The 21,939-nt window shown below is 34.4% G+C and overlaps 1 long non-coding RNA gene across 1 annotated transcript; it reads left to right on the top strand.

The window, feature by feature from the left end:
* Positions 1-7,066: 7,066 nt before the first annotated feature.
* Positions 7,067-15,727, top strand: LOC143257915 (uncharacterized). Its single transcript, XR_013032028.1, has 3 exons — positions 7,067-7,156; positions 8,607-8,734; positions 15,538-15,727. It is a non-coding gene; the product is annotated as an uncharacterized LOC143257915 (long non-coding RNA).
* Positions 15,728-21,939: the final 6,212 nt, after the last annotated feature.

Below are 21,939 nucleotides of genomic sequence, written 5' to 3'. Positions count from 1 at the left end.
ATAATAGAAACCTCCTCAGTAAAGGTTACAGTGTAATATTTAATAATAGAAACCTCCACAGTAAAGGTTACTGTATATTTTTTAATAATAGAAAACTCCACAGTAAAGGTTACTGTGTAATATTTAATAATAGAAAACTCCACAGTGAAGGTTACTGTGTAATATTTAATAATAGAAACCTCCACAGTAAAGGTTACTGTGTAATATTTAATAATAGAAAACTCTACAGTGAAGGTTACTGTGTAATATTTAATAATAGAAACCTCCACAGTGAAGGTTACTGTGTAATATTTAATAATAGAAACCTCCACAGTAAAGGTTACTGTATATTTTTTAATAATAGAAAACTCCACAGTAAAGGTTACTGTGTAATATTTAATAATAGAAAACTCCACAGTGAAGGTTACTGTGTAATATTTAATAATAGAAACCTCCACAGTAAAGGTTACTGTGTAATATTTAATAATAGAAAACTCTACAGTGAAGGTTACTGTGTAATATTTAATAATAGAAACCTCCACAGTGAAGGTTACTGTGCTATATTTAATAATAGAAACCTCCACAGTAAAGGTTACTGTATAATATTTAATAATAGAAACCTCCACAATAAAGGTTACTGTGTAATATTTAATAATAGAAAACTCCACAGTAAAGATTACTGTGTAATATTTAATAATAGAAAACTCCACAGTAAAAGTTACTGTGTTATATTTAATAATAGAAAACTCCACAGTAAAGGTTACTGTGTTATATTTAATAATAGAAAACTCCACAGTAAAGGTTACTGTGTAATATTTAATAATAGAAACCTCCACAGTAAAGGTTACTGTGTAATATTTAATAATAGAAAACTCCACAGTAAAGGTTAGTGTAATATTTAATAATAGAAACCTTCACAGTGAAGGTTACTGTGTAATATTTAATAATAGAAAACTCCACAGTAAAGGTTACTGTGTAATATTTAAAAATAGAAAACTCCACAGTGAAGGTTACTGTGTAATATTTAATAATAGAAACCTCCACAGTAAAGGTTACTGTGTAATATTTAATAATAGAAAACTCCACAGTGAAGGTTACTGTGTAATATTTAATAATAGAAAACTCCACAGTAAAGGTTACTGTGTAATATTTAATAATAGAGAACTCCACAGTGAAGGTTACTGTGTAATATTTAATAATAGAGAACTCCACAGTGAAGGTTACTGTGTAATATTTAATAATAGAAACCTCCACAGTAAAGATTACTGTGTAATATTTAATAATAGAAAACTCCACAGTGAAGGTTACTGTGTAATATTTAACAATAGAAAACTCCACAGTAAAGGTTACTGTGTAATATTTAATAATAGAAAACTCCACAGTAAAGGTTACTGTGTAATATTTAATAATAGAAACCTCCACAGTAAAGGTTACTGTGTAATATTTAATAATAGAAACCTCCAGAGTAAAGTTACTGTGTAATATTTAATAATAGAAACCTCACAGTAAAGTTACTGTGTAATATTTAATAATAGAAACCTCCAGAGTAAAAGTTACTGTGTAATATTTAATAATAGAAAACTCCACAGTGAAGGTTACTGTTTAATATTTAATAATAGAAACCTCCACAGTAAAGATTACTTTGTAATATTTAATAATAGAAACCTCCACAGTAAAGGTTACTGTGTAATATTTAATAATAGAAAACTCCACAGTGAAGGTTACTGTGTAATATTTAATAATAGAAAACTCCACAGTAAAGGTTACTGTGTAATATTTAATAATAGAAACCTCCACAGTAAAGGTTATTGTGTAATATTTAATAATAGAAAACTCCACAGTAAATGTTACTGTGTAATATTTAATAATAGAAAACTCCACAGTGAAGGTTACTGTGTAATATTTAATAATAGAAAACTCCACAGTAAAGGTTACTGTATTATATTTAATAATAGAAAACTCCACAGTAAAGGTTACTGTGTAATATTTAATAATAGAAACCTCCACAGTAAAGGTTACTGTATAATATTTAATAATAGAAACCTCCACAGTAAAGGTTATTGTGTAATATTTAATAATAAAAACCTCCACAGTAAAGGTTATTGTGTAATATTTAATAATAGAAACCTCCACAGTAAAGGTTACTGTGTAATATTTAATAATAGAAACCTCCACAGTAAAGGTTACTGTATAATATTTAATAATAGAAAACTCAAAGGTTACTGTGTAATATTTAATAATAGAAAACTCCACAGTAAAGGTTACTGTGTAATATTTAATAATAGAAACCTCCACAGTGAAGGTTACTGTGTAATATTTAATAATAGAAAACTCCACAGTAAAGGTTACTGTGTAATATTTAATAATAGAAAACTCCACAGTAAGGGTTACTGTGTAATATTTAATAATAGAAACCTCCACAGTGAAGGTTACTGTGTAATATTTAATAATAGAAAACTCCACAGTAAAGGTTACTGTATAATATTTAATAATAGAAACCTCCACAGTAAAGGTTATTGTGTAATATTTAATAATAGAAACCTCCACAGTAAAGGTTATTGTGTAATATTTAATAATAGAAACCTCCACAGTAAAGGTTATTGTGTAATATTTAATAATAGAAACCTCCACAGTAAAGGTTATTGTGTAATATTTAAAAATAGAAAACTCCACAGTGAAGGTTACTGTGTAATATTTAATAATATAAACCTCCACAGTAAAGGTTACTGTGTAATATTTAATAATAGAAAACTCCATAGTGAAGGTTACTGTGTAATATTTAATAATAGAAAACTCCACAGTAAAGGTTACTGTGTAATATTTAATAATAGAGAACTCCACAGTGAAGGTTACTGTGTAATATTTAATAATAGAGAACTCCACAGTGAAGGTTACTGTGTAATATTTAATAATAGAAACCTCCACAGTAAAGATTACTGTGTAATATTTAATAATAGAAAACTCCACAGTGAAGGTTACTGTGTAATATTTAACAATAGAAAACTCCACAGTAAAGGTTACTGTGTAATATTTAATAATAGAAAACTCCACAGTAAAGGTTACTGTGTAATATTTAATAATAGAAACCTCCACAGTAAAGGTTACTGTGTAATATTTAATAATAGAAACCTCCAGAGTAAAAGTTACTGTGTAATATTTAATAATAGAAACCTCCAGAGTAAAGTTACTGTGTAATATTTAATAATAGAAACCTCCAGAGTAAAAGTTACTGTGTAATATTTAATAATAGAAAACTCCACAGTGAAGGTTACTGTTTAATATTTAATAATAGAAACCTCCACAGTAAAGATTACTTTGTAATATTTAATAATAGAAACCTCCACAGCAAAGGTTACTGTGTAATATTTAATAATAGAAAACTCCACAGTGAAGGTTACTGTGTAATATTTAATAATAGAAAACTCCACAGTAAAGGTTACTGTGTAATATTTAATAATAGAAACCTCCACAGTAAAGGTTATTGTGTAATATTTAATAATAGAAAACTCCACAGTAAATGTTACTGTGTAATATTTAATAATAGAAAACTCCACAGTGAAGGTTACTGTGTAATATTTAATAATAGAAAACTCCACAGTAAAGGTTACTGTATTATATTTAATAATAGAAAACTCCACAGTAAAGGTTACTGTGTAATATTTAATAATAGAAACCTCCACAGTAAAGGTTACTGTATAATATTTAATAATAGAAACCTCCACAGTAAAGGTTACTGTGTAATATTTAATAATAAAAACCTCCACAGTAAAGGTTATTGTGTAATATTTAATAATAGAAACCTCCACAGTAAAGGTTACTGTGTAATATTTAATAATAGAAACCTCCACAGTAAAGGTTACTGTATAATATTTAATAATAGAAAACTCCAAAGGTTACTGTGTAATATTTAATAATAGAAAACTCCACAGTAAAGGTTACTGTGTAATATTTAATAATAGAAACCTCCACAGTGAAGGTTACTGTGTAATATTTAATAATAGAAAACTCCACAGTAAAGGTTACTGTGTAATATTTAATAATAGAAAACTCCACAGTAAGGGTTACTGTGTAATATTTAATAATAGAAACCTCCACAGTGAAGGTTACTGTGTAATATTTAATAATAGAAAACTCCACAGTAAAGGTTACTGTATAATATTTAATAATAGAAACCTCCACAGTAAAGGTTATTGTGTAATATTTAATAATAGAAACCTCCACAGTAAAGGTTATTGTGTAATATTTAATAATAGAAACCTCCACAGTAAAGGTTATTGTGTAATATTTAATAATAGAAACCTCCACAGTAAAGGTTATTGTGTAATATTTAATAATAGAAACCTCCACAGTAAAGGTTATTGTGTAACATTTAATAATAGAAACCTCCACAATAAAGGTTACTGTGTAATATTTAATAATAGAAACCTCCTCAGTAAAGGTTACAGTGTAATATTTAATAATAGAAACCTCCACAGTAAAGGTTACTGTATAATTTTTAATAATAGAAACCTCCACAGTAAAGGTTACTGTGTAATATTTAATAATAGAAAACTCCACAGTGAAGGTTACTGTGTAATATTTAATAATAGAAACCTCCACAGTAAAGGTTACTGTGTAATATTTAATAATAGAAAACTCTACAGTGAAGGTTACTGTGTAATGTTTAATAATAGAAACCTCCACAGTGAAGGTTACTGTGTAATATTTAATAATAGAAACCTCCACAGTGAAGGTTACTGTGTAATATTTAATAATAGAAACCTCCACAGTGAAGGTTACTGTGTAATATTTAATAATAGAAACCTCCACAGTAAAGGTTACTGTGTAATATTTAATAATAGAAAACTCCACAGTAAAGGTTACTGTGTAATATTTAATAATAGAAACCTCCACAGTAAAGGTTACTGTGTAATATTTAATAAGAGAAACCTCCACAGTGAAGGTTACTGTGTAATATTTAATAATAGAAAACTCCACAGTGAAGGTTTTTGTGTAATATTTAATAATAGAAACCTCCACAGTGAAGGTTACTGTGTAATATTTAATAATAGAAAACTCCACAGTGAAGGTTACTGTGTAATATTTAATAATAGAAACCTCCACAGTAAAGGTTACTGTGTAATATTTAATAATAGAAAACTCTACAGTGAAGGTTACTGTGTAATATTTAATAATAGAAACCTCCACAGTGAAGGTTACTGTGTAATATTTAATAATAGAAACCTCCACAGTGAAGGTTACTGTGTAATATTTAATAATAGAAACCTCCACAGTGAAGGTTACTGTGTAATATTTAATAATAGAAACCTCCACAGTAAAGGTTACTGTATAATATTTAATAATAGAAACCTCCACAGTAAAGGTTACTGTGTAATATTTAATAATAGAAAACTCCACAGTGAAGGTTACTGTGTAATATTTAATAATAGAGAACTCCACAGTGAAGGTTACTGTGTAATATTTAATAATAGAAACCTCCACAGTAAAGATTACTGTGTAATATTTAATAATAGAAAACTCCACAGTGAAGGTTACTGTGTAATATTTAATAATAGAAAACTCCACAGTAAAGGTTACTGTGTAATATTTAATAATAGAAACCTCCACAGTAAAGGTTACTGTGTAATATTTAATAATAGAAACCTCACAGTAAAGTTACTGTGTAATATTTAATAATAGAAACCTCACAGTAAAAGTTACTGTGTAATATTTAATAATAGAAAACTCCACAGTGAAGGTTACTGTTTAATATTTAATAATAGAAAACTCCACAGTAAAGGCTACTGTGTAATATTTAATAATAGAAACCTCCACAGTGAAGGTTACTGTGTAATATTTAATAATAGAAACCTCCACAGTGAAGGTTACTGTGTAATATTTAATAATAGAAACCTCCACAGTGAAGGTTACTGTGTAATATTTAATAATAGAAACCTCCACAGTAAAGGTTACTGTATAATATTAATAATAGAAACCTCCACAGTAAAGGTTACTGTGTAATATTTAATAATAGAAAACTCCACAGTAAAGGTTACTGTGTAATATTTAATAATAGAAAACTCCACAGTAAAAGTTACTGTGTTATATTTAATAATAGAAAACTCCACAGTAAAGGTTACTGTGTTGTATTTAATAATAGAAAACTCCACAGTAAAGGTTACTGTGTAATATTTAATAATAGAAACCTCCACAGTAAAGGTTACTGTGTAATATTTAATAATAGAAAACTCCACAGTAAAGGTTAGTGTAATATTTAATAATAGAAACCTTCACAGTGAAGGTTACTGTGTAATATTTAATAATAGAAACCTCCACAGTAAAGGTTACTGTGTAATATTTAATAATAGAAACCTCCAGAGTAAAGTTACTGTGTAATATTTAATAATAGAAACCTCCAGAGTAAAAGTTACTGTGTAATATTTAATAATAGAAAACTCCACAGTGAAGGTTACTGTTTAATATTTAATAATAGAAAACTCCACAGTAAAGGCTACTGTGTAATATTTAATAATAGAAAACTCCACAGTAAAGGTTACTGTGTAATATTTAATAATAGAAACCTCCACAGTAAAGTTACTGTGTAATATTTAATAATAGAAAACTCCACAGTGAAGGTTACTGTGTAATATTTAATAATAGAAACCTGCACAGTAAAAGTTACTGTGTAATATTTAATAATAGAAAACTCCACAGTGAAGATTACTTTGTAATATTTAATAATAGAAACCTCCACAGTAAAGAGCAAATTATTAATGGTTTAAGTGTTTGTGAAGAATCTTTAACTGGCTTCAAGAGCACAACGTACCTCGGATACTTTTCAAGCGCTGAAACAGTGGAAAGTGATGTCATGGGTGATTATTTGTTAAAAGTTATATCAGTTGTCTGTTTATGTACACGAAAGATCGATAGCTGGCTTATTTACACATTAAGAAACGACAATAACAAATCTGAACAACCGGCATTTCACGAAATGTCGTCACATGAGTTTTGACACTATCATAGAGTTATCACAAACACAGTTCAGTAGATACTATTATCCTGATAATTACACTTCCTATTAAACACACGAAAGTGTATCAGACTCAACGTCGTGTCTGTATTACACGGACGTAAGTGTGTCGGACTTAACATGACGGCTGTATCACGAACGTAACTATAACAGCTGTATCACAAAGTTGTAAGTATATGAAATCCAACATAATGGCTGTATTACAAAGATGTAAGTATATGAAATTCAACATAATGACTGTATGACACGGACGTAAGTGTATGAAATTCAACATAATGACTGTATCACACGGACGTAAGTGTATGAAATTCAACATAATGACTGTATCACACGGACGTAAGTGTATGAAATTCAACATAATGACTGTATCACACGGACGTAAGTGTATGAAATTCAACATAATGACTGTATCACACGGACGTAAGTATATGAAATTCAACATAATGACTGTATCACACGGACGTAAGTGTATAAAATTCAACATAATGACTGTATCCCTTACAGAGAAATATCTGTGAACTGCTTTCCTTGTCATGACGTGTATATCATGTTTTATGAAAACTGAAGATATCTAGCACTTGAATTTGAAGCTGAGTTCAAGAGTACAAAACAGTTATTTAATTTACGCCCGATTGTTTGTTTGGTTTTGAATTCCGCGCAAAGTTACAAGAGGGCTGGCTATCTGAAGTAGCCATTCATAATTTAGCAGTGTAAGACTACAGGGAAGGCAGCTAGTCATCACTATGCACCGCCAATTTTGGGCTGCTCTTTTACTGACGCATAGTGGGATTGACCGTACCATTATGACGCCCCGGAAGCTGAAAGGGCGAGTATGAATCCTCGAACTCGCGGCTCTCAGATTGCGAGTCGAGCACTCTAACCACCTGGTCATGCCAGGTCTTTTATGTCTGAAGCTAATTGTATTTCTTAACCAGACGTTCAGTGTCAGAGGTCACTCTAGCTGTTAATGATGCCTCTTGTAAACTGGTAAAACTCTATCAGACACCCATTCACTCTCTCTCAGGTACTGGCATCTGGCACTGTGTGATTACTCTTGTTCCAAATGTGTCAGAGCGTTATGAAATTGAAATGTTTTTGTTTATATGTTACGAAACTTAAGACACATTAATATGATAATAAAACAAAAATGCGTAAAAAGACAAGACTAGTTAAATAATACGTATCTCTTTATTATATATCCAATCTATTCCTTTTACGTCATCTATGTTAAACAAAGCATGTTTATTTCAGTCTGTAATTGTACAAACAACTGGCTATCTACACGTAAATAATAAAATATAATTACCAAACAGCCGAGTTTTATCTCAGACAGTAAACAACTCAGGCAGTGGTTATAAATCTTGATATTATCGTGTCTTTAGTAGGAAAGGACAACGTCACCTTTCTGAGAAACGCTGATTCGTTAACTGGACAGGCTGGTTCTTTATTTTGTCACCTGCGAAATGTTTCACAGTTGCTCTATAAATTAGCCACAGGTCTAATTCAAAGATAAAATATTCGATTAATCTTTGGAATTACAGATTTTGTGACAAAAAACATTTGTTTTATAGTGGCCATCAATTAAACATTTAAAAAAAGAGCCACATTCAATCTTTAGTTCACTTCGGAGAAATTACAGAAAAATGGGCAAGAGGTACAACAACCATTATCAGGCAGGTGGCAGCACTGTCTACACTGAACGAACGTGTTCAGTGTCAACTGTAATGGTAAAACGTAATGGTACAGGTACGTGTAAGAACGAATGTGTTCAGTGTTAACTGTAATGGTAAAACGTAATGGTACAGGTACGTGTAAGAATGAATGTGTTCAGTGTTAACTGTAATGGTAAAACGTAATGGTACAGGTACGTGTAAGAATGAACGTGTTCAGTGTTAACTGTAATGGTAAAACGTAATGGTACAGGTACATGTCAGAATGAATGTGTTGATTTAGTTTCTTCTGTTTTTCCCTATTAACACTGTGTGTCTCCACTATTGTATATGCATGATACATACAAAGTCCCTATTGCCTTGTTTACATTGTTTTTAAATGGTTGGTATCCTCAGATTTACTTCGTTTCTTAACGAATGTACATTTACAGCCTCACATGTTTGGGCTAACCCCAGAATTACAACAATAGTTTCGACTTTGTAAATGTTTTCGATCCTACAGTTAATACACTAATCACTTCTGGGAGTTTCCCGTATATTTCTCAAGAAAGTTTAATGATTTCAATTCCCCTTCTTCCTGGGTAGTTCTTTACATTAATTGTTTGTTGTAACTGGTATAACACACGACCCTCTCCGGGTGTACAGTGAACACGTATACATGTTGGTGATTTCAAGGTATAGATTTTGTGTCTTTCTTTCTGAATTTCGCGCAAAGCTACACGAGGGCTATCCGCACTAGCCCTCCCTAATTTACCAATGTAAGACTAGAGGGAAGGCAGTTAGTCATCACCACCCATCGCCAACTCTTGGGCTACTCTTTTACCAACGAATAGTGGGATTGATCGTAACGTTATAACGCCACCAAGACTGAAAGGGCGAGCATGTTTGGTGTGAAAGGGGATTCGAACCCGCGACCCTCAGATTACGAGTCGAATGCCTTTCTCCACCTGTCCATGCCGCACTTTACCAATTAATATTGGACTGACCGTCACATTATAAGGCCCTCGTGTCTGAAAGAGCTGCCATATTTGACGGCGTGATTCTATCCTACGACGGATAGATTTTTTAACGGATAATTTTTTTCCCTCAGTAATTAAAAAAAGGAAACTTTCAGCCCTTATTTATCGAATTCCAGCAAAGAACTGGCACAGTGTTTGTAGTTAGTGCATATCTTAACAATATAAAGTTTCAAGAATAGCTTAAAAAATAGTTAGCACCGAAATAAAACCGAGAATAATATTGGTTCAACCTTGATGCTACAAAATGTACTGTCGAATACGATGGTCGATAAGAAAAACATGATACTGGTATCGAAAGACTGACCACACCAACGCCCAGTGTCCTTGAACGTCTGCAAGTGTTCTGACATAAAAATGAATTATTTTGTACCCATCGTTTACTTTATCTTAGGTTTAAAATATTCCAAACTTACTGTTTTGGTTTCTAGTGTGAAAATACATAATGGGACATTTATACTGGTGGGGGATCGAACCCAGGATATTAAGTCCCTAAACTTACCGTTCCTCATCAGGGGAAGGGGGTGGAAAAAAAGTAACAAATAGAGTGAAAAAATAAACCTTTTGATATTCATCAAGTGATTATTGAAAAAGTAGTTCAAAATAAGAGTTAGTTTCAAGGATCACGAGCAGTTCGTAATAAAAGTGAGTTTTAGGACCAGAGTGACGGACTCCAAGTTCTACTGTGTCGGTATTTGGGTATGGATGTTAAATACCCAGGAGGGTCAGGTACATTAGACCTCTTCCTCCCTCCCGAACGATTATAGCGTCTGTCGTTAGGGTTTTTTTTTTGTTTGTTTTTTTTAAGCTTTGGGCCAGAGTAATAGAATAACATCATACTCAGGCCCATTTCAGGGCTCAGTCCATGCATGGACGAACAAAAGTTTTGTTTTTTTCCTTTTATTATTTCTCTTGTGTTTTTTTTCTTCATTTTTTATTTTTTTGTATTTTCATATATATATATTTTTTTGTATTGTTCTCCTTTTTCTTCATAGAGAGAATGCTACTACTACTTGTAGTAACACACACACACACAAAAGTAATAATAATAATTGTTATTCAATAATTAAATAATAATTCAAAGAGAGAAAAAATAATGATTAAAAAGAAAATAATAATTATAATAATAAAAGAAACAAGGACTAAGTGTCTAGTGCATAGTGGCCAGCTTGTGTTACATTTCTTAAATATATGTTAAAGGGGAGAGGTATTTGGGACCATTTACATCATGTACGTGATATCTGTCGAGATCACACATTAATTCATTTTTATGCCAATTCTTATTGAAATATTTCAGAGAATTATGCAAGAGTCTTTCAGATATTGTGTCTATGTTTGCATACTTATGCATGAATGTGGTTGAGGTGCTACGTGGTACTTTATATGCTGAAGTTAGTACTGAATTTTGTATACGTTGAAGTTTCTGTACATGTGTGGGTGCTATGTTAATCCAGGCAGGTGATGCATATTCTATTGTTGGTCTAATGTACGTTTTGTAGATTTTAAGTATGTTGTCTGGTGATGTTCCTTGGATTTTACCTGAAAGACTTCTTACATAGTTTGCTCTTTTCCAAATTCGTATCAGTATATTTTTAATGTGTGGTAACCACGTTAATTTTGAATCATAGGTTAGACCTAGAAATTTAGCAGAAGTAGCAGTCAGTAAAAGTGATCCATTCATATAGAGTTTTGGTGGATCTTTTTTCAGCTTATTCAGTCTGCTGAATAATATGACTTGGGTTTTTGGAATATTAATTTTGATTCTGTATTTCTGGCAGTATTCTTCGATGTTATTTAGGACTGGTTGTAGGTTCGTTGCTGCTATTGACGGAGTGGGGGCACTTTTCCAGACTGCTACATCGTCAGCGAACTGTGATGCATAACCTAAATTTAGGTCCGACAGAGGCATATTACTCACGTACATGATAAATAATATAGAGCTAACAACCCCTCCCTGCGGGACTCCTGCTTCGGGTGAAAAGGACCCTGAGTGGGCCCCATTCTTATCTACTTTACACATTCTGTTATCCAGGAAGTTGGACAGCCAGCGAATAGTTTCCTGGGTAATACCATTTCAAGCAATCTATGTCGTAAGCCGTTATGCCACACTGTGTCAAATGCTTTCTCAATGTCGAGAAAGCAAGCTACAGTGCATTATTTTTTGTTGAAGCTATCAGTAATTGATTCTGTAAGTCGAATCAGGTGGTCTGTAGATTGATGGTTTTATCGAAATTCGTTTTCAATTTCTGGTAATTTTGAATTTTCTTCTAAGTAAACTGACAGACGATTACTAATTATCCTCTCTAATACTTTGCCAATACAACTGGTTAAGCTAATCGGGCGGTAGTTGTTTGGTTTATTCGCTGGCTTTCCATCTTTCTGGAACATTAATATTATTGCTTCCTTCCAAGAAACGGGGATATATCCAGCTGAAGGTGACATCTACTTCAGTTGGTGTTATTGAACTATGTAGGGAAAAACTGTGTTGAAAGGTGACACCTACTTCAGTTGGTGTTATTGAATTATCTAGGGAAATAACGTGTTGAAAGGTGACACCTACTTCAGTTGGTGTTATTGAACTATGTAGGGAAAAAACGTGTTGAAAGGTGACATCTACTTCAGTTGGTGTTATTGAACTATGTAGGGAAAAAACGTGTTGAAAGGTGACATCTACTGCAGTTGGTGTTACTGAACTATGTAGAGAAATAACATGTTAAAAGGTGACATCTACTTCAGTTGGTGTTATTGAACTATGTAGGGAAATAACGTGTTGAAAGGTGACATCTACTTCAGTTGGTGTTATTGAACTATGTAGGGAAATAAGGTGTTGAAAGGTGACATCTACTGTAGTTGGTGTTACTGAATTATGTAGGGAAATAACGTGTTGAAAGGTGACATCTACTTCAGTTGGTGTTACTGAATTATGTAGGGAAATAACGTGTTGAAAGGTGACATCTACTTCAGTTGGTGTTACTGAATTATGTAGGGAAATAACGTATTGAAAGGTGACATCTACTTCAGTTGATGATATTGAATTATGTAGGGAAATTACGTGTTGAAAGGTGACATCTACTTCAGTTGATGTTACTGAATTATCTAGGGAAATAACGTGTTGAAAAGTGACATCTACTACAGTTGGTGTTACTGAATTATGTAGGGAAATAACGTGTTGAAAGGTGACATCTACTACAGTTGGTGTTACTGAATTATGTAGGGAAATTACGTGTTGAAAGGTGACATCTACTTCAGTTGGTGTTACTGAATTATGTAGGGAAATAACGTGTTGAAAGGTGACATCTACTTCAGTTGGTGTTACTGAATTATGTAGGGAAATAAGATGTTGAAAGGTGACATCTACTTCAGTTGGTGTTACTGAATTATGTAGGGAAATAACGTGTTGAAAGGTGACATCTACTTCAGTTGGTGTTACTGAATTATGTAGGGAAATAAGATGTTGAAAGGTGACATCTACTGTAGTTGGTGTTACTTAATTATTAAGGGAAATAACGTATTGAAAGGTGACATCTACTTCAGTTGATGATATTGAATTATGTAGGAAATAACGTGTTGAAAGGTGACATACTTCAGTTGGTGAAATTGAGATTATGTAGGGAAATTACGTGTTGAAAGGTGACATCTACTTCAGTTGGTGTTACTGAATTATGTAGGGAAATAACGTGTTGAAAGGTGACATCTACTTCAGTTGATGATATTGAATTATGTAGGGAAATTACGTGTTGAAAGGTGACATCTACTTCAGTTGATGTTACTGAATTATCTAGGGAAATTACGTGTTGAAAAGTGACATCTACTACAGTTGGTGTTACTGAATTATGTAGGGAAATAACGTGTTGAAAGGTGACATCTACTTCAGTTGGTGTTACTGAATTATGTAGGGAAATAACGTGTTGAAAGGTGACATCTACTTCAGTTGATGATATTGAATTATGTAGGGAAATAACGTGTTGAAAGGTGACATCTACTTCAGTTGATGATATTGAATTATGTAGGGAAATAACGTGTTGAAAGGTGACATCTACTTCAGTTGATGAAATTGAATTATGTAGGGAAATTACGTGTTGAAAGGTGACATCTACTTCAGTTGGTGTTACTGAATTATGTAGGGAAATAACGTGTTGAAAGGTGACATCTACTTCAGTTGATGATATTGAATTATGTAGGGAAATTACGTGTTGAAAGGTGACATCTACTTCAGTTGATGTTACTGAATTATCTAGGGAAATTACGTGTTGAAAGGTGACATCTACTACAGTTGGTGTTACTGAATTATGTAGGGAAATAACGTGTTGAAAGGTGACATCTACTTCAGTTGGTGTTACTGAATTATGTAGGGAAATAACGTGTTGAAAGGTGACATCTACTTCAGTTGATGATATTGAATTATGTAGGGAAATAACGTGTTGAAAGGTGACATCTACTTCAGTTGATGATATTGAATTATGTAGGAAATTACGTGTTGAAAGGTGACATCTACTTCAGTTGATGAAATTGAATTATGTAGGAAATTACGTGTTGAAAGGTGATATCTACTTCAGTTGGTGTTACTGAATTATGTAGGAAATAACGTGTTGAAAGGTGACATCTACTTCAGTTGATGATATTGAATTATGTAGGGAAATTACGTGTTGAAAGGTGACATCTACTTCAGTTGATGTTACTGAATTATCTAGGGAAATTACGTGTTGAAAGGTGACATCTACTACAGTTGGTGTTACTGAATTATGTAGGGAAATTACGTGTTGAAAGGTGACATCTACTTCAGTTGGTGTTACTGAATTATGTAGGGAAATAAGATGTTGAAAGGTGACATCTACTTCAGTTGGTGTTACTGAAATATGTAGGGAAATAACGTATTGAAAGGTGACATCTACTACAGTTGGTGTTACTGAAATATGTAGGAAATAACGTATTGAAAGGTGACATCTAATGTAGTTGGTGTTACTGAATTATGTAGAAATAACGTATTGAAAGGTGACATCTACTACAGTTGGTGTTACTGAATTATGTAAGGGTAATAACGTGTTCAATGTCGGTGTATACTGACTACTGTTCGTTTTATTGGACACTGTCAGAAGACTAATATGGAAAGGTATGTGTTTTTAATTTTGGTATCAACACATTAAACTAGGTATTCATAAGAAATAGTTTTATTGTATTTTTTAGGACATCAGCTTATTGGTGAGAATCACCAATTAATTACACAGTCGGTCTGTAATGTACATCATTTGTTGTACTTTTACTTTTGATAATACAAGTTATTATTCGACTCTTCTTTTTTTAAGAAAAGCGCCATCTATTGAATAAATTCGATAGATACTCCAAGTCAAGTCTGAAGTAATCTCTAAGAATTGGCTATTTTATTTGGATCCTGCGGGTAATGGAAACCCAAATTTTACTTTTGATTCCAAGGGGGTTGAGAGAGCAATTCTGTGATTGATTACTTCTACAAAGTAAGAATTGTCATTCATTATTCTGTTAACAGAATGTACAAGAACTCCCATTCATTCTTCCTTGGACTTTGTTATCTAAATGTGCACAATGTGTTAGAAAACTAAATGTTGGTTTGAAATTTAGTAGGTGTACCTTGATGACGTGTGAGGTTGTTCTTCGCATTTGTTACTAAAACAATGTCTGTAAAATATAAAATCAATTTAATGTGAGAAGTCAGAGAACAGCGTGATGTTAGTATAAAGGTTAAAAGACTTGTGTCTACTGGGCAGTTAGCAAATTGTATATGGATAAACTCCAAAGTTTATACTTACATTTTTTTTAAAATTTCCCTCTTACGTGCCTGGTATTTTCTCTAATATGATCCGTTATGTTGATGTGTGTTTTCTTACAGTAAAGCCACATCGGGCTATCTGCTGAGCCCACCGAGGAGAATCGAACCCCTGCAAATTCGAAGACTCACCACTATAGTAGCAGAGAATTATTATGTTGATAATTATGGTATCATATATATTATGTTAATGGCACAAAGCCATGGAATGCAATAATAAGTGTATATATGTACATATATAAAATATTATGACTTTAAATAAAATCTTAAGGATAATGGGACAGGTACCTGGTTTGTGACTTTAGGAATCCTAATAAACGTGTAAAATGAACAGCAAAAACACAACAGAATTATGTTCGTGGAGTTATGAAATTCGGGGGAATTAAAAACCGTTATACTTGTTTCATCAACAGTTGTATTTGATAGCAATGGTGTGAATTAATCTGCTTTATTATACGTCTGATGACTTATAGAACAGTGGACTATACACATCTGATGACTAGTGAGAACAAGTTGATAGAAGAGTGGACTATACATATCTGATGACGTGTTAGTCACACGTGGATAGAACAGTGGACTACACACATTTGATGACTTACAGAACAGTGAGCTATATATGTCTGATGACTTATTAGTGACACGTGGATAATACAGTGGACTATACATCTGATGACTTATTAGTGACACGTGGATAGATCAGTGGACTATACACATCTGATGACGTGTTAGTGACACGTGGATAGAACAGTTGACTATACACATCTGATGACGTGTTAGTGACACGTAGATAGAACAATGGACTATACACATCTGATGACGTGTTGAGTGACACGTGGATAATACAGTGGACTATACACATCTGATGACTTGTGAGTGACAAGTTGATAGAAGAGTGGATTATACATATCTGATGACGTGTTAGTGACACGTGGATAGAACAGTGGACTACACACATTTGATGACTTACAGAACAGTGAGCTATATACGTCTGATGACTTGTTGGTGACACGTGGATAATACAATGGAATATACACATCTGATGACTTGTTAGTGACACGTGGTTTAGAACAGTGGACTATATACATCTGAGGACTTGTAAGTGACAAGTTGATAGAACAGTGGACTATACATCTGATGACGTGTTAGTGACAAGTTGATAGAACTGTGGACTATACATATCGATGATTTGTTAGTGACACGTGGTTTAGAACAGTGTACTATACACATCTGAGGGACTTGTTAGTGACACGTGGTTAGAACAGTGGACTATATACACATCTGAGGACTTGTGAGTGACAAGTTGATAGAACAGTGGACTATACACATCTGATGACGTGTTAGTGACACGTGGTTAGACAGTGGACTATACACATCTGAGGACTTGTTAGTGACAAGTTGATAGAACTGTGGACTATACATATCGATGACTTGTTAGGGACACGTGGTTAAAACGAGAGAACAATACACATCTGAGGACTTGTTAGTGACAACTTGATAAAACTGTGGACTATACACATCTGATGACGTGTAAGTGACACGAGGATAGAACAGTTGACTATACATCTGATGACGTGTTAGTGACACGTAGATAGAACAATGGACTATACACATCTGATGACGTGTTAGTGACACGTGGATAATACAGTGGACTATACACATCTGATGACTTGTGAGTGACAAGTTGATAGAAGAGTGGATTATACATATCTGATGACGTGTTAGTGACACGTGGATAGAACAGTGGACTACACACATTTACAGAATGAGAGTGAGCTATATACGTCTGATGACTTGATTAGTGACACGTGGATATACACAGTGGACTATACACATCTGATGACTTATTAGTGACACGTGGTTAGAACAGTGGACTATACACATCTGAGGACTTGTAAGTGACAAGTTGATAGAACAGTGGACTATACATATCTGATGACGTCTTAGTGACAAGTTGATAGAACTGTGGACTATACATACTCGATGATTTGTTAGTGACACGTGGTTAGAACAGTGTACTATACACATCTGAGGACTTGTTAGTGACACGTGGTTGAACAGTGGACTATACACATCTGAGGACTTGTGACTGACAAGTTGATAGAACAGTGGACTATACACATCTGATGACGTGTTAGTGACGTGGTTAGAACAGTGGACTATACACATCTGAGGACTTGTTGAAGTGACAAGTTGATAGAACTGTGGACTATACATATCGATGACTTGTTAGGGACACGTGGTTAGAACAGAGAACAATACACATCTGAGGACTTGTGAGTGACAAGTTGATAGAACAGTGGACTATACATATCTGATGACGTGTTAGTGACAAGTTGATAGAACTGTGGACTATACATATAGATGATTTGTTAGTGACACGTGGTTAGAACAGTGGACTATATACACATCATCTGAGGACTTGTTAGTGACACGTGCTGTGAAGAGTGAGCTATACACATCTGAGGACTTGTGAGTGACAAGTTGATAGAACAGTGGACTATACATATCTGATGACTTGTTAGTGACACGTGGTTAGAACAGTGGACTATACACATCTGAGGACTTGTTAGTGACAGGTTTATAGAACAGTGGACTATACACATCTGAGGACTTGTGAAGTAAACAAGTTGGTAGAACAGTGGACATATACATCTCTGATGACTTGTTAGTGACACGTGGATTTGGAACAGTGGACTATACACATCTGAGGACTTGTTAGTGACAAGTTGATAGAACTGTGGACTATACATATCGATGACTTGTTAGTGACACGTGAAAAAAAAGTGAGCAATACACATCTGAGGACTTGTATGTGACAAGTTGATAGAACTGTGGACTATACCCATCTGATGACGTGTTAGTGACAAGTTGATAGAACTGTGGACAATACATATCGATGATTTGTTAGTGACACGTGGTTAGAACAGTGTACTATACACATCTGAGGACTTGTTAGTGACACGTGGTTTAGAACAGTGGACTATACACATCTGAGGACTTGTGACTGACAAGTTGATAGAAGAGTGGACATCACACACATTTGATACTTTATTAGTGACAAGTTGATAGAACTGTGGACTATACATTTCGATGATTTGTTAGTGACACGTGGTTGGAACAGTGGACTGTACACATCTGAGGACTTGTGAGTGACAAGTTGATAGAACAGTGGAACTATACACATCTGATGACTTGTTAGTGGCACGTGGATTTAGAACAGTGGACTATACACATCTGAGGACTTGTGGTGACAAGTTGATGATGAACAGTGGACTATACACATCTGAGGACTTGTGGTGACAAGTTGATAGAACAGTGGACTATACACATCTGATGACTTACAGAACAGTGGACAATACACATCTGAGTGACTTACAGAACAGTGAGCTATACATGTCTGATGACGTGTTAGTGATGCACGTGGATATAAACAGTGGACTATACACATCTGATGACGTGTTAGTGACACGTGGATAGAACAGTGGAGCTATACATATCTGATGACATTGTTGGTGAGACGTGGATACAGAATGGAGTGGGCTATATACGTCCTGATGACTTCATTAGTGACACGTGGTTAGAACAGTGGACTATACACATCTGATGGATTTGTGAGTGACACGTGGATAGAACAGTGGACTATACACATCTGAGGACTTGTGACTGCAAGTTGTTGATAGAAGAGGGGTATACACATCTGATGACTTGTTAGTGACAAGTTGATAGAACTGTAGACTATACATATCGATGACTTGTTGGTGACACGTGGTTGGAACAGTGGACTATACACATCTCTTGACTTGTTAGTGACAAGTTGATAGAACTGTGGACTATACATATCGATGACTTGTTAGAAAGTGACACGTGGTTAGAACAGTGGACTATACACATCTGAGGACTTGTGAGTGACAAGTTGATAGAACAGTGGACTATACATATCTGATGATGTGTTTGACAGTGACAAGTTGATAGAACATGTGGACTATACATATCGATGATTTGTTAGTGACACGTGGTTAGAACAGTGGACTATACATCTGAGGACTTGTGGAGTGACAAGTTGATAAAACAGTGGACTATACATATCTGATGACTTGTTAGTGACACGTGGTTAGAACAGTGGACTATACACATCTGAGGACTTGTTAGTGACAAGTTGAGGATAGAACAGTGGACTATGCATATCTGATACACTTGAGTATAGTGACACGTGGTTTAGAACAGTGGACCACACACATCTGAGGACTTGTGACTGACAAGTTGATAGAACAGTGGACTATACATATCTGATAACTTGTTAGTGACACGTGAAAAGAACAGTGAGCTATATATATACACATCTGAGGACTTGTTTGTGACAAGTTGATAGAAGAGTGGACTACACGCATCTGAGGACTTATTAGTGACACGTGAAGAAAAGAACAGTGAGCTATACACATCTTAGCCCTTGTTTGTGACAAGTTGATAGAACTGTGGACTATACATATCGATTGATTTGTTAGTGACACGTGGTTTAGAACAGTGGACTATGCACATCTGATGACTTCTTAGTGACACGTGTTTAGAACAGTGGACTATACATCATCTGAGGACTTGTGACTGACAAGTTGATAGAAAGAGTGGACTATACACATTGATGACTTGTTAGCGACAAGTTGATAGAGACATGTGGACTATACATATCGATGACTTGTGTAGTGACGTGGTTAGGAACAGTGGACTATACACATCTGAGGGACTTGTTGAGTGACAAGTTGATAGAACAGTGGACTATACATATCTGATGACGTGTTAGTGACAAGTTGAGTAGAACTGTGGACTATACATATCGATGATTTGTTAGTGACACGTGGTTAGAACGAGTTATTACTATACACATCTGAGGACTTGTTGAGTGACACGTGGATTTAGAACAGTGGACTATACACATCTGAGGACTTTGTGAGTGACAAGTTGATAGAACAGTGGACTATACATATCTGATAAATTGTTAGTGACGTACGTGGACAGAGAACAGTGGACTATACACATCTGAGGACTTGTTGAGTGACAAGTTGATAGAACAGTGGACTATACATATCGATGACTTGTTAGTGACACGTGGTTAGAACAGTGGACTATACACATCTGAGGGACTTGTGAGTGACAAGTCTGATAGAACAGTGTAGTTATGCACATCTGATGACTTGTTAGTGACACGTGGTTATAGTGGTGGACTACACACACATCTGAGGACTTGTGACTGACAAGTTGTTGATAGAACAGTGGACTATACATATCTGATAACATTGTTAGTGACACGTGAAAAGAACAGTGAGCTATACACATCGAGAGGCACTTGTATTGTGACAAGATTGATAGAAGAGTGGACTACACACACATCTGAGGGACTTGTTAGTGACACGTGAAAGAAAGAACAGTGAGCTATACACATCACCAGCCCTTGTTTGGCAGTAACAGTTGATAGAACAGTGGACTATACATATCGATGATTTGTTAGTGACGCTACGTGGATTAAGAACAGTGGACTATGCACATCTGATGACTTGTTAGTGACACGTGTTTAGAACAGTGGACTATACATCTATCTGAGGACTTGTGACTGACAAGTTGATAGAAAGAGTGGACTATACACATCTGATGACTTGTTAGTGACAAGTTGATAGAACATGGACTATACATATCTGATGACTTGTTAGTGACACGTGGTTAGAAACAGTGGACTATACACATCTGAGGGACTTGTGAGTGACAGAGTTGATAGAACAGTGGACTATACATATCTGATGACGTGTTAGTGACAAGTTGATGGGAACTGTGGACTATACATATCGATGATTTGTTAGTGACACGTGGTTAGAACAGTATTACTATACACATCACAGAGGACTTGTTAGTGACACGTGGTTAGAACAGTGGACTATATACACATCTGAGGACTTGTGAGTGACAAGTTGATAGAACAGTGGACTATACATATCCCACGATAAATTGTTAGTGCACGCGTGGTTAGAGACAGTGGACTGGACTATACACATCTGAGGACTTGTTAGTGACAAAGTTGATAGAACGGTGGACTACATATCTGATGACTTGTTGAGTGACAGTGGTTAGAACAGTGGACTATACACATCTGAGGACTTGTGGTGACAAGTGGATAGAACAGTGGACTATACACATCTGATGACTTGTTAGTGACACGTGGTTAGAACAGTGGACTATACACATCTGAGGGACTTGTGACTGACATAAGTTGATAGAACAGTGGACTATACATATCTGATGACTTGTTAGTGACACGTAAAAAAAAACAAAGGGAGCTATGGGCAGCATCTGAGGACTTGTTAGTGACAAGTTGATGAAGAGTGGTTTACACATCTGACTAGTTAGTGACACGTGAAAGAACAGTGAGCTATACATCTTAGGACTTGTTTGTGACAATTTGATAGAACTGTGGACTATACC

This window comes from Tachypleus tridentatus, chromosome 1 (assembly GCF_004210375.1).
Source record: "Tachypleus tridentatus isolate NWPU-2018 chromosome 1, ASM421037v1, whole genome shotgun sequence".
Taxonomy (NCBI): domain Eukaryota; kingdom Metazoa; phylum Arthropoda; class Merostomata; order Xiphosura; family Limulidae; genus Tachypleus; species Tachypleus tridentatus.
The sequence above is the reverse complement of the archived record's forward strand: the minus strand, read 5'-3'. Positions and strand labels throughout refer to the sequence as shown.